This window comes from Eurosta solidaginis, chromosome 5 (assembly GCF_040869045.1).
Source record: "Eurosta solidaginis isolate ZX-2024a chromosome 5, ASM4086904v1, whole genome shotgun sequence".
Classification (NCBI taxonomy): Eukaryota; Metazoa; Arthropoda; class Insecta; order Diptera; family Tephritidae; genus Eurosta; species Eurosta solidaginis.
In genome coordinates, this window is record NC_090323.1 from 245357145 (window position 1) to 245372200 (window position 15056).

Consider the following 15056-nt stretch of genomic DNA (forward strand, 5'->3'; position numbering starts at 1 on the left):
TTCGGACTCCCTAAACTCGCTATCTGAAGGACTTAGGCATTGCTTATGAGAATTAGCTTATATATAAGTTGCTTGTAATTGTAAATTTACTATGTTGAATTTATGCCGTAAAAACTCCCTAAGTGAAATCCTTTTCCTGCCAATTTTCTTACCTATATGCTCAGGAGTTTACGTAAGAGAAAGGCTTTTAGGAGTAGAGAAAGAAGGCAAACTCATAGGTCCTAAAAGCCAGTGACAATATATGATATAATAAAACCCATACTGCCGATTTTTGAACTATAGGAAAACTAATAACTATCGAACTAGTACTTTTTGGTACTTTAGTTCTAGTTCTTTTAAACAAAAAAGGAAACTTAGGACTAAACAAGTAAGGAAGCCTAAGTTCGGGTGAAACCGAACATTACATGCCCAGCTGTACACTTGAAATGCTGTTAATGTTTCTTTTGTGTGCTTAATTGTGTTACAAGGCTGCGCAATAATACATATACATCATATGGTTCTATTCCGAACTAATTTTTCTTAGAGTTATGGCTCCCGAAACATAGAAAATTGCTTAGTCATAAAAGGGGCGATGCCACGCCCATTTTTTAAAATTTGAATTTTTTCCTATTATTGTTATAAATCCACTTGGGAAATGATATACCACTGATATAAAGCTCTTTTTGCAAAGATAAAGCTTATATTATTTTAAAAATATTTTACATAAAAGTGGGCGTGGTCCTTAACCGATTTCGTTAATTTTTCTTCAAAGCATTCCTTATAATTAAGGCAAACTCTCTGCCGAATTTTGTTACGACGATTTTTGATTTATGATTCATCATATTTGTAAAATTGATTTAACACAAGTGGGCAGTGCCACGCCCATTTTATAACATGTTTCCAAATTTTTCTCAACAGTCTCAATATCAGTCCACACGTCAAATTTCAACATTCTATGTGTGTTGTTTACTAAATAATCAGGTTTTTGTGTTTTCCAAAATGTTTTATATATAAAAAGTGGGCGTGGTTATCATCCGATTTCGCAAATTTTAATACCAATCTATTCTGGGTCCAGATAAGCTCGTATACCAAATTTGGTGAAGATATCTCAATATTTACTCAAGTTATCGTGTTAACGGTCAGAAGGACAGACGGACGGACGGACGGAGATGGCCTAATCAAATTTTTTTCGATACTGATAATTTTGATGTACGGAAGTCTATATATATCTCGATTCCTTTATACCTAACCCTCCTTTATACCCTAACCTTGTACCTGTACAACCAACCGTTATGCAATCAAAGTTATTATACCCTGTGTACAAGTACAACTAGGTATAAAAATTAAGGTGAGTAGACACAACGACCTATCCCAATAGAAAGGTCGTAGCTTAAACGTTTTGTTAACAAGATGGTATTTCCGAAATTCTGTTAGTAACGTCGTATTTCAGCGAAATCGTAAATAAACTCGTATCTCAGGAAACCGATTAAAAAGGTTTTACAACTTAGACAAATTTAATATTAATCAGAAAATATGTAAGTTAGAATTACACGGTTCTCAAACGACTTCGATAGGCAAACTGTAATAGAGACCCCTATGTCTGCTTTAGTAGGGTTAACAGTTTTAAGTCATTTACGAGCTATGGAGAGGGACTTAGTTGAATTGAATGCATATCTTTCGGTCAAAAAATTATTTTTTATGTGCTGCGAAACTTATATAACTTATTTTATAACCCATGGTTAGGTTAGGTTGAACTGGCCGGTCCATGAGGACCTCCATAGACTGATTGAGTCCGTAGTGTTACCAGAAGTTTGTTTTAACGATTAAACTGAAAAACCCTATCAAAAACCAGTAGCGGATTTGAGGGGGGTCGAAGAGGCGTTAGCCACCCCAATCCCCCTCCCCCTTTCCCCAGATTACATTTTTTTTCCAAAATTTATTCGGAACAAAATTTTTTTCACGAATTCCCAGAAACCCACTATTTATATGCAGTATTTGTATAAATATAATGATGGATATTTGATCGTTACTTTTCATAATGCAGTTTTTGTATGCATGCTTTAATTTTAGTATCAATTTTCAAATAATATTAGCGCTCAAAAATAAGAATGCTCATGCAAATCAGTCCAATGCTCAGAAATATTAGCGCTGTTTATAACATACTGAATCAAAGCGCTGTTTATAACATATTGAATCGGCCTTAGATAGCTTCGGAGGTTATCACGCCTTACATTTATTTTTTTTAATCAAACCTTACTTTATTGAATAAACGAAACGTACCATAGTTTACAAAAAACATCTGCAGGAATCATTAAGTGGACTATGTGAAACGCGCTGGTCTGAAAAACATGATGGAATAATGCAGTTTGAAGAAAACATCACAAAAATTATTGCTTCGTTTCAAGAAATTTCTACTTGGCAAGATTCAACAACAAGTTCTGAGGCCCGTTCTATGTTAAACTATATTTGCGAGACAGAGTTCGTGATTTCAATAATTTGTTTGGGCAATGCACTTTCTGTTACACGACCACTAAGCTTACTTTTGCAAACACTGTCAGAAGATTTGAGTCAAGCTTCTGAAGAATTGAGTAACACTTTGCGAACATTAAAAAACCATAGGCTTGAAGCAGGAAGTGGATTTTCGGGACTTTACAAAAAAATAGTCGTTTTAGCAGATGAGTTGAAGTTTGATATTGTCTTCCCACGAATTGTTAAAAAGCAAATACATCGGACGAATTACACTTCATCAGACGCTGAAGAGTATTATCGAAATTTATATACCTTTTCTTGATTATATCATTCCTGATTTATAAGGTAGATTACATGAAGTTACATTGCAAGTTTTTAGTCTTAATTTGCTACTCCCATCGCGAATCATCAAAGATAATACACTGCAAAAAAAGAATTTGTGTAAAGAACTTGCCCAAGATCTTGGTAAACCATACGCATCTCTTATTGGAGGAAATAAAATTAATCTAGATGGAGAGTACGAAGTGTAGTCAGAACGCTGGTCTAATAAGCCACACAAAAAATCAATTCTACTATCAGCTGAAAAAGTTTTAAATGATTGGAATGAATATGCGTTTCCAGCAAAAAATGCTCTTATCAAAATTCTGGCCACGCTTCCAGCTAGCAATGCTTGTGCTGAAAGGAGTTTTTCGACCCTTCGCCGGTTGAAAACGTGGTTACGGTCCACAATGTCCGAGAACAGACTCATTGGTCTTGCACTTTTAAATAACCATTTCGATATTGAGATTGATATTGATCATATAATTGAAAGATATATAAAACAAGTAAGGAAGATTAAGTTCGGGTGTAACCGAACATTACATACTCAGTTGAGAGCTATGGTGACAACATAAGGGAAAATAACCATGTAGGAAAATGAACCGAGGGAAACCGTGCAATGTGTTTGTATGACATGTGTATCAAATGAAAGACATTAAAGAGTATTTTATGAGGGAGTGGGCCATAGTTCTATAGGTGGACGCCATTTAGGGATATAGCCATAAAGGTGGATCAGGGTTGACTCTAGAATGCGTTTGTACGATATGGGTATCAAATGAAAGGTGTTAATGAGTATTTTAAAAGGGCGTGGACCTAAGTTCTATAGATGGACGCCTTTTCGAGATATCGCCGTAAAGATGGACCAGGGGTGACTCTAGAATGCGTTTGTATGATATGGGTATCAAATGAAAGGTGTTAATGAGCATTTTAAAAGGGATTGGCCTTCGTTTTATAGGTGTTCGCCTTTTCGAGATATCGCCATAAAGGTGGACCAGGGGTGACTTTAGAATTTGTTTGTATGATATGGGTATCAAATGAAAGGTGTTAATGATTATTTTAAAAGGGCGTGGGGCTTAGTTCTATAGGTGGACCCCTTTTCGAGATATCGCCATAAAGGTGGACCAGGGGTGACTCTAGAATTCGTTTGTGCAATATGGGTATCAAACGAAAGGAGTTAATGAGTATTTTAAGAGGGAGTGGGCCTTAGTTCTATAGGTGGACGCATTTTCGAGGTATCGCAATAAAGGTGGACCAGGGGTGACTCTAGACTTTGTTTGTACGATATGGGTATCAAATGAAAGGTGTTAATGAGTATTTTTAAAAGGGATTGGCCTTCGTTTTATAGGTGTTCGCCTTTTCGAGACATCGCCATAAAGGTGGACCAGGGGTGACTTTAGAATTTGTTTGTATGATATGGGTATCAAATGAAAGGTGTTAATGATTATTTTAAAAGGGCGTGGGGCTTAGTTCTATAGGTGGATCCTTTTCGAGATATCGCCATAAAGGTGGACCAGGGGTGACTCTAGAATTCGTTTGTGCAATATGGGTATCAAACGAAAGGAGTTAATGAGTATTTTAAGAGGGAGTGGGTCCTTTTCGAGATATCGCCATAAAGGTGGACCAGGGGTGACTCTAGAATTCGTTTGTGCAATATGGGTATCAAACGAAAGGAGTTAATGAGTATTTTAAGAGGGAGTGGGCCTTAGTTCTATAGGTGGACGCCTTTTCGAGATATCGCCATAAAGATGGACCAGGTGTGACTCTAGAATGCGTTTGTACGATATGGGTATCAAATGAAAGGTGTTAATGAGTATTTTAAAAGGGAGTAATCCTTAGTTCCATAGGTGGACGCCGTTTCGAGATATCGCCATAAAGGTGGGCCAGGGGTGACTCTAGAATTCGTTTGTGCAATATGGGTATCAAACGAAAGGAGTTAATGAGTATTTTAAGAGGGAGTGGGCCTTTCTGGATCAGGGGTGACTCTAGACTTTGTTTGTACGATATGGGTATCAAATTAAAGGTATTAATGAGAGTTTTAAAAGGGAGTGGTGGTAGTTGTATATGTGAAGGCGTTTTCCAGATATCGTCCAAAATGTGGACCAGGGTGACCCAGAACATCATCTGTTGGATACCGCTAATTTATTTATATATGTAATACCTGCCAAGATTTTAAGGGTTTTTTATTTCGCCCTGCAGGACTTTTTCATTTTCTTCTACTTAATATGGTAGGTGTCACAACCATTTTATAAAGTTTTTTCTAAAGTTATATTTCGCGTTAATAAAGCAATTCAATTACCTTACCATATTTCATCCCTTTTTTCGTATTTGGTATAGAATTATGGCATTTTTTTCATTTTTCGTAATTTTCGATATCGAAAAAGTGGGCGTGGTCATAGTCGGATTTCGCTCATTTTTCATGCCAAGATAAAGTGAGTTCAGATAAGTGCGTGAACTGAGTTTAGTAAAGATATATCGATTTTTGCTCAAGTTATCGTGTTAACGGCCATGCGGAAGGACAGACGGACGACTGTGTATAAAAACTGGGCGTGACATCAACCGATTTCGCCCATTTTCACAGAAAACAGTTAACGCCATAAAATCTATGCCCCTACCAAATTTCAAAAGGATTGGTTAATTTTTGTTCGACTTATGGCGTTAAAAGTATCCTAGACAAATTAAATGAAAAAGGGCGGAGCCACGCCCATTTTTAAATTTTCTTTTATTTTTGTATTTTGTTGCACCATATCATTACTGCAGTTGACATAATTTACTTATATACTGTAAAGATATAAAATTTTTTGTTAAAATTTTACTTTAAAAAAATTTTTTTTTTTAAAGTGGGCGTGGTCCTTCTCCGATTTTGCTAATTTTTATTAAGCGTACATATAGTAATAAGGGTAACGTTCCTGCCAAATTTCATCATGATATCTTCAACGACTGCCAAATTACAGCTTGCAAAAGTTTTTAATTACCTTCTTTTAAAAGTGGGCGGTGCCACGCCCATTGTCCAAAATTTTACTAATTTTCTATCCTGCGTCATAAGTTCAACTCATCTACCAAGTTTCGTCGCTTTATCTGTCTTTTGTAATGAATTATCGCACTTTTTCGGTTTTTCGAAATTTTCGATATCGAAAAAGTGGGCGTGGTTATAGTCCGATATCGTTCATTTTATATAGCGATCTGAGATGAGTGCTCAGGAACCTAAATACCAAATTTCATCAAGATACCTCAAAATTTACTCAAGTTATCGTGTTAACGGACGGACGGACGGACGGACATGGCTCAATCAAATTTTTTTCGATCCTGATTATTTTGATGTATGGAAGTCTATATCTATCTCGATTCCTTTATATACGTACAACCAACCGTTATCCAATCAAACTTAATATACTCTGTGAGCTCTGCTCAACTGAGTATAAAAAGGGAAGCAAAGAATTAAATTTACTGTGTGAATATGAACTATACAGAAGATAAAAATGATGTCAAAAAATTGGATGTACTATTGTTAATTTGAATAACTAAATGAAACCAAATATGTGTATGAAATTATTAAACAATGTAAAAAATACTAATAAATTTACCCCTAAAAAATAACGGTCTGCGATACGTTTCCCTTGTTGTTTTTTCTTGCATTTTCACGTATAAAGTACCTTGATGTGAACTTTGTTCAAAACTCATCAGCTATAGGGAGAAACAATTACTGACTGAAATAGCCCCCCCTCAAAAAGTAGCCTGGATCCGCCACTGTCAAAACCCAGACCTATGTTGTAAAATAACTCCGTCCTCTTGGCAAATACTAGAAGCTTCCTAGGACTTAAGCCACTTGCTACTTCAAGATCTGGCAGCTGTACCACTCCTAATAGCTGAAGTCTTAGCCTAGCAAGTGCAGGGCACGAGCATAGAACGTGCTCGATCGTTTCCTCCTCCAACCCGCACTTCCTACATCTGCTATCACTAATTTATTTAGCCATGTCCGTCTGTCCGTTATCATGATAACCTGAGTAAATTGCGATGTACCTTAATCAAATTTGGTATGTAAGTTCCTGGGCACTCATCTCAGATCGCTATTTAAAATGAACGAAATCGCAACCACGCCCACTCTTGCGATATTGAAAATTTGGAAAAATCGAAAAAGTGCGATGATTCTACCAAAGACGGATAAAGCGATTAAACTTGGTAAAACTTAGTAAAACTTAGGACAATGGGCGTGGCACCACCCACTTTTAAAATAAGGTAATTTAAAAGTTTTGCAAGCTGTAATTTGGCAGCTGAGTATGTAATGCTCGGTTACACCCGAACTTGTTATTTCATCCGATTTTTCTTGCGAGTACTAACTGAAGGTATTTTGAAACACCAATGAATATCAAATAATTATCCTCTTAAAGTTCCCAGCTAATTAAGGGCATCTCTTTCCTTCCTCCGCTATCAAAGGGTGGTGGCTATAGGAAAGCAGCATACTTTTTAATTTTCTTTGATACATTCAGCTGCCATAATGTAAACACCATTAATGTTCCGGGAAGTTTTTTTCTCGTATTCTTGATCTTTAGAACCATCCATGGTTACCTCCTCTGAACGACATTATAATAAATAATATTAGAGCAGACAATGACAAAGACTCGTCCGTATAAAACTTCAGCGACACCAGGTGCAACTACATTTGTCAATACCAAAAGCATCTTTTTATGTAAAAGTTTGCGCAAAAATGATGAATCGTTTCGCCGGCTTGTTCAAAAAGTTTAGTGGTCAGATGTTTTTCTGTCCTCATTGTTTTTAAGCCATGATATTTTCATTTCCACCACCTCACAGTTCGAGGTTTGTCATTGTACCTGGGCCATGCCAATGCTAAAACACCTTGGCACTAAGGGAGTAAGCTACCTGACGCACGTTTGCAAACCTGGGAAACCGGCTAACGAAGGCGAGTCATAAGGACCGTATCACCGTTTCCGCAACATGCATAGCACTATCGTCGCTTCCAAAAGCTTTTGACACAGTGAACCACGGCACTCTACTCCAAGATGTAGAAGGTTCACCCTTTCCCCTTCGTATAAAAAGATGGATTGCAAATTATCTGAACCTAGCCGACCATATCCACGGCCACTCTGTTTTACGTCGTGGAATATTGGACGTTCACGTCGATGGTGTTGTGCTACCGATTGTCAGTCATTCAAAGATCTTAGGGGTAACATTCGGTCACACTCTCACCTTCAAGGCGTATGCCATAGAAGTTGTATCTAAAGTACAAAGCCGCAGCAAAATCCTCAAGTCACTTGCCAGTAGCACTTGGAGAAAAGATGAAGAAACGTTGCTAGCCACGTACAAAGCAATTGGCCGGCCGCTCAACAGAAAGTCTAAACTATGGTGATACAATCTTACTATACCCTTCCTCACAAATGGCGAGGAGAAATGAATTGCCTTCTGCTTGTGTTTTGCAACAATTTTCTTATGGTCCAAGGAGTTACTGTGGCCTCATTAAATCAACGCTTGATTCGCAAAAATATTTTTTACCCTAATAATTTTTCAATTACTTTTGAAATTCCTTGTAATGTAATTGGAGAATTTTCAATTACAAACAAACAATTTTTTGTACTCGAGCCGAGTATTTGCAACAAAAAAAAAAAAAAAACAAAGTTGGTATTTAAAAAGCTTTGTATTAACAACCTTCACTTAAATATTTTTTCTTTGTGCAGAACACGTTTTTAAGTTTTTATGTATAAACAAATGCAAACAAAAAAAAAAAGAAAAACAAACAAAAGAACAGAATTTGATTGTAAAAGCTGTTTTGCACTAAATCAATACATTTGATATCCGACAACAAACTACGAATCGCGTGAGCCTCAAACAAAACTTTGCGACCGTTTTTTCTCAAACCGCTGACGTTTAACTCGAAAGACGTTAGACGCGGTTCATTGGTGCGAATGCACTGATTGCTTAAAAATTTTGTTTGCCATCGGCTAAGCTACGCTCGCAATAAAGTGGATAAGTGAGTTGAGTTTAAAAAAGCCGTGGGCAAGTCAAGCTTTGGCCTACTCGCTCGCTACAAGTGATCTATATGCATCTATTACGATTAGGGTTGTTACAATAAATGCAAACTAGGTTTTCACAACTTCACTCTCTGGGATTTCTCTAAACCTTTTTAAAAGAAACAATCTGTATGGTTTTTTCCTGTGAAACTTAAAATCTCTAGAGGATACTCATATCCATGGTAAAAATATTATATTTGTATTGTAACGAATTTAGAGCAATTCCGCTTATTTGCAGCCTTCTACTAACGTTCGAATCACTAAAATGTTGAATAAATAACTCCACTATTCAATAATGCAAAATGGCCTTTATTAAAGTACTTCACAATAACACTTCTACTTCGCAACTGATGGCTTGCTTAAATCAAACTGACTTGTCGTGCATCAACTGTTGCTGCTTTTATACTGTTTGGTTTCGTCGGCATATTTTTAGGCAGTTCTATTGCTAGAATTTACTAGTTAGTTACCAGCTATAACTACGTTTATAGCTTCTCATATGCGCGTGTATATGTGAGTGATACTTGCACAAATTATTGCCTACTTTGGAGCGCATCTTAGATAAGATATCTGCATGTGTTTGTGCGTCTCTCTTCTCTGCGTGTACGTACATATGTGTAGACATAATGACTGATTCGTTTATGTAGATACAAGTGACTGCCTGCTTTATTGTTGTTGTGGCTTCATTTACTTAGCATCTGAATAGCGATGTGAGTATCAATTAGTATCACTAATATTCGTCACAGTATCATGCTCATATCGGTCGAAATTGTAGGATGTTTTATTTAAAAAAATATATATTTAAAATAAGGAGAGAAAAAATTTTAATTTTGTTTGTTTAGGAATAAAATGTAATTTTCCATAAGAAAAGCGTGGATGCTTATGGAAAATAAAATTCTAATTGCAACAGAAGAATTTTCTAATTCCACTTCGTATAGTTCAATGCATTTGAATTGCATTCCATGAGTGCCAAATTTTTCTGTAATTGAAAAATTCGTCATAATATTTTGCAAAATTTTTATATACGGGCTCGGAAAATTATTCGATTAATCCACTAAACGGTTAACGATGATTCGGTATGAAGTATGAAACCCATAGCATGCTTACCAATCGGTTAACGGTATTCAAATAGTCGCCTAGCTTCGACTAATAGTCTCTTTTCTTTGACTAATATTGTTGTTGTTGTAGCGGTACTTCGCCCCATCGAATAGGTGCGATCACTCACTAACTCATCAATACCATCTAACGAGAGATCGAGGAAACTAGCTTTTTCAACAGAGTTGGACCAGAGAGATAAGGGTGCTAGATGTGTTGGTTCCTCATTGTAATAGAAAAGATGGTTGGTGTCATGTGGAGATACGTTACAAGCGGGACCTACGTTTGGTATGTGGCGGTTGATTCTAAATAAGTAAGAGTTTGACCTATTACAGTGTCTAGATCGGAGTTGAGTTAGAGCTAGAGTGACGCACGTTTCCCTGGGAAGGTTGTTTCCCTCAAGGTTGTTCCCCTCAATTGCGAGTTCATTATATTGGTCTTTAAGGACGGAGTTCACCGGGAAGTCTCTATCAAAGTAGCCCAACAACTCTCTGTATCTGAGGTCCTTTTCATGCTCCTTTTCTTCATTTTTAGGTGATGTATTTCTTCATAGTGCTCACGGAGATGAATTCTTTAGTTCCAGGGGATATCGACGTTTCTTGGTAGTCAGCAAAAACTATCTGTTCAACATTTCATTTCTCCTTTTATGAGAAGTATTATTGCCTCACTGTGTAGATAATGTTGTGGAGACATAAGAAAACATCCCGTGGCAGTTCTGAGTGCGGTATTTTGACATATCTGCAGTTTCCTCCAGTGTGTTTGTTTTAGGCTCCGCGACCATATTTCTTTATTACTGGTTATGCACGTTTCTTTGTCCTTGCCCCAAGTGCTGCCGTCAAGAGACTTGGGGGCTTTGTTATGGCTCTAGATTTTAGGTACAATTTCGGCTGTATGCTCACTGAAATGAAGGGTCTAAACGAACGTCGCACCCACTGTGGTCGATATTTGCTTTGTCCACGTTTTAAGTAAGATAGCCTTAACGATAACATTCTGTCGTAAGAAAATTCTCCCTGTCAATTGTATGAAACAGGCCCCAGGATGTGCGGTCTTAAAGTGTTAATCAAAAACAACAATAACAACTTTTCTATATGATCTTTGTATTCCTTTTCTGTTCACTACTTCCAGGTAAACAACTAAGAATTTCACTAATTTATTTTTTATTATTTTTAGAGCATATTTGGCCTTAAGCCGTAAAGCTCCATTATTTTATATTTGAAAACAAAACACTAATGTTTTGCTATAAATGCTAATGATAATATGATCTCTCTACAGTATAGGTTTTGGCCATTTATACATAAATGTATGTACATAGTCAACACTTATCACATAAAAAATTTATAAAAGGGGGGCTCATTAAAGCTTTTAAATTTATAAGGTGAAAAAATATATCCGTTTACACACATCACACAGGTCTCTGAATCTTAGACTAACAATACTTATTCTTATCTTTAGAAAGAAAGCACTGCAGGCTCATGACGGATATTTTGGCCTGTGCTAGCTAAGACTCCATATATTAGGAGTGATGCAGCTATCAGATCTAGAAGCAGCAATTGCTATAGGTCCTAGAATAGTTCTAGTATTTGGCAAGATCATAGTGTTTTTTATTCAAATGTATTGGTTTTTGAAAGTTAGGTCAGTAAACAAACTTCGGTAACTCATTGCACTCTTTCAGTCTACTTATGTGAGGTCCTCACGAAACGGCCAGTTCAACCTAATCTAACAGCTAGGTACAAAAATATCGCGAGTTAGCACTGAACGCAGACCTTTTTACCGCACAGTGAAAATTTGCAATAATATATGCATAACAATTTTAAGGTAAGAATTTAAAGTAAAAATGTCATACCAGTAGTGTTGGGAATTTTCAAATGAATTCAACTATCGATATTTATGTAGTTACTGAATTATTTTAACTATCGGATGAATTTTTTCATTAATTCATTCATTTTATCTGCTCTTTAGCTAGCCCGAGGCCAGTACCGATGTTTTTTGTAGTACATTTACTATACAAAACAACAATGTCTGAATTGTTTTGGTTATACCCCGGGGTAGCTAAAGAGCATACTTATATAAGACAAAATGTTGAATGTGACTAAAATTGGGTATATTTTGCTTCAAGCAAGTAATGCAAATATTCAATTTAAATGTCTTTGTTACATATTATACAAAGCGCATGCCTGATATGCAGAAGGTTTTGGTTCGCAACCCACTGAGTTTTTTGGTCTTACCAATTCATATGGCCAATATTTCAGTACTCCCCCAAACCGTTGGGGAGATCTTATTACGTTAAAACAACAACAGGACAGAAGATTAGTGAAATTGAATTTGTATATGTGTTGTTCAACAACATAATTTTGTTTGAACAGTCCCCAAAAATACACTATTGGAAATGTATTCGACAGGGACTGTTAAGGAACTGCTCGCTGTACTTATTGCAGTAGATAATGGAAAAGAAGTAGAACTATTTGCCTCTTCCGAAATTACAAACGCTATTTCTCCTGAATGACTTTCGAATGAATGAAAATGAGTGAACTATCGAATAACTCGATAGTTTTTTTCATTCGATAGTTCACAACAGTACATACTAGCATAACCGTGGATGCGTAAAAGCGGGGTTAACTGTAAATTATGCCGGTTTTTCAGTAAAAGTCCAACTCAGTTCGTCAGTTAAACTACGCTTAAACTTACCCTGCAGTTTTTCAGTATACTTTAACTGGAGTTTAAGCTAATGTTAAGCGGCCGATCTGGCAGGGTTAAACTCTAGTTAACCTATCAGTTATTTGCGTTCGTTCGAAATAGCGTCCAATATACCCAACAAGCTCATGTTGAAAACCAGGCATACTTCTAAAATCTCAAGGGTTGTTTCGAATCAGTGGCTCAACTCGAGAATCATAGCGTACTCAGGAAAAGAGGATATTTTTTTATAAAGCAAAAAATGCTATTACTTTCTCTAAGTGGATTCAAATCTAAGCTTCCATACTACAGTATTTTCACGAAAATAAAATAAAATATATATAATATATTTTTGATTAATTACACCTAATTACTGCTATCAACCAGGTGTTTACAATAAACAGCTGCTGGTTTTGGTGGTACCACCTTGGAGATTTTTTCAACTCCACCTCAACTCGATATGCAATGTAGGATATCAACTGGAGAAATGTGTTGAATATTCATTTGAGAACAGTACATTTCTCAAAATCTCTCTAAATTAGGAAATTGGAAAATATTAATGACGTTGCAGAGCAACTCGAAAACTTTTAGTTTTACAAAATTTCTCAAAGGTCGGATAGTGATTGAAGAATGAACGGATATCAACTCGAGAGCTAACTGGTTTAAGAATATTTAAATAATGATGTTGGATATCACTTCCGGAACTAAATATATATTTCGCTGGAGAAATTTTGTATCCATGTTTGTTGGGTAAACAAAATCCAGCTGTTGTCGTATCTACAATTTATCTAGATAATAAACAACCAATGTTGCCGCAAAAAAAGCATACCAAAAGGCGGCCTTAAACTGTGACTGATAAACTGCTCAGTAGATTGACTGGAGTTTAAATTTGACTAGTGTTTAAGCAAACTTAGTTTAAGCTCAGCTTAACCAACTACTGAAAAACCAGGCCTTAGTCCAAAGATTTCGGAACTTTACATTTTTTTACTACCTTAATCAACAAACACAACGGCTCATTTACATATACACTTCTTGTCCCCTCACTTATAAAATATGTTACAATTTGACTGATTTCAGTGACGTTGCGAGCATTATTTCATTAAACTTAAAATTCCCGTTACGTTCACTTTCTTACCAATATACGTGCAATGATTGATTATCACCTGGTATTTTTTTTTATGTACAACTAAATAACTCATGAATAACCCACTAGCGTTATGCGCAGTCTTTAACACACCAGTCTTGAAAGTAGACTAGTATGAAATTCATAGCCGATGAACTTTCTTTTCTTGCTATTGGCATTTGAGCGCAACTTGAATTCTTCAACACCACATCATTCACTAACATAACATAACATCTGTCTGTATACCGATTATTAAATAAATAATCTTTTTTTTTAGTGATTTTATAATCTAGATATTATAAAACTTGATTTTCTTCAGTATAAAACTTATCAGACTTTACTCTTTTAGTTTTGCGAACATAAACAAGGACGCCATGGTGCACAGTGGTTTTGGTTGTACTGGCAAGCTGAAAAAAAATTAATATCAACGCCAAACTTTAACATATTTGTGCAAAACTTAAAACTGAGGAGATCCTGAGGTCGCTGGTTACAAATTTGAAATTCGTTTTACAAAATTCAAAATGGCGTATGAGTTTTTCGAGTTGGCTCATTACGAATCAAAACACATTTTCAAAAATTTGGATAAGTTTTTTATATACATAAATTTAAGATAAACTGCTCATAAAAAAATGTACAACACAAAAATCAAAAAAAAAAAAAAAAAGTAAGGACGGGACCGTGTTCTGCTGTGCCGAAGACTTCATACCTTTCATGAATGGCGCTGAACAATAATCTTATCCCGTTCGTAATCTCCAAATAATCGGATGTATAAGATTAGAAATATATATTGAACAGATGTACATACCTAAACGATTTTTAAGATAAATATAAAATAAAAAATGGCGAAAAACCCCTCTATCTGAACGATCGGTTGTATAGGATATATATTATATATAACTCCAATCGGAATGATTTTTACAGGAAATCTTCTATGATATATTAGGATATACGTCACCAAGTTTCACGTTTTTATATTGGAAACTAAGGGAGAATTGGCCAAAAATCTTTCTATCTGAACGATCGGTTGCATGGGATAGGAATATACTATATACATATAGCTCCGATCAAAGTGAGTTTTTCAGCAAATCTTCTATGATATATTAGAATAAATATCACCAAGTTTAACGTTTTTATACTCAGTTGAGCAGAGCTCACAGAGTATATTAAGTTTGATTGGATAACGGTTGGTTGTACATATATAAAGGAATCGAGATAGATATAGACTTCCATATATCAAAATAATCAGGATCGAAAAAAAATTTGATTGAGCCATGTCCGTCCGTCCGTCCGTCCGTCCGTCCGTTAACACGATCACTTGAGTAAATTTTGAGGTATCTTGATGAAATTTGGTACGTAGGTTCCTGAGCACTCATCTCAGATCGCTA

General features: G+C 35.9%; 1 protein-coding gene across 11 annotated transcripts in view; it reads right to left on the bottom strand.

Moving 5' to 3' along the window:
* Positions 1 to 13860, bottom strand: part of MFS9 (major facilitator superfamily transporter 9) — a 46349-nt gene extending 32489 nt beyond the window's left edge. For 2 of the 11 annotated variants that reach the window (XM_067789324.1, XM_067789322.1), the window contains exon 1: positions 13684 to 13860. The gene's annotated coding sequence lies outside the window, so the exon portion shown is untranslated. Of the gene's footprint in view, positions 1 to 2259; positions 2319 to 6347; positions 6448 to 7968; positions 8136 to 8424; positions 8682 to 13683 lie in introns of those variants that run through there. The other 9 variants (XM_067789314.1, XM_067789315.1, XM_067789316.1 and 6 more) reach the window with 8 other exon arrangements.
* Positions 13861 to 15056: the final 1196 nt, after the last annotated feature.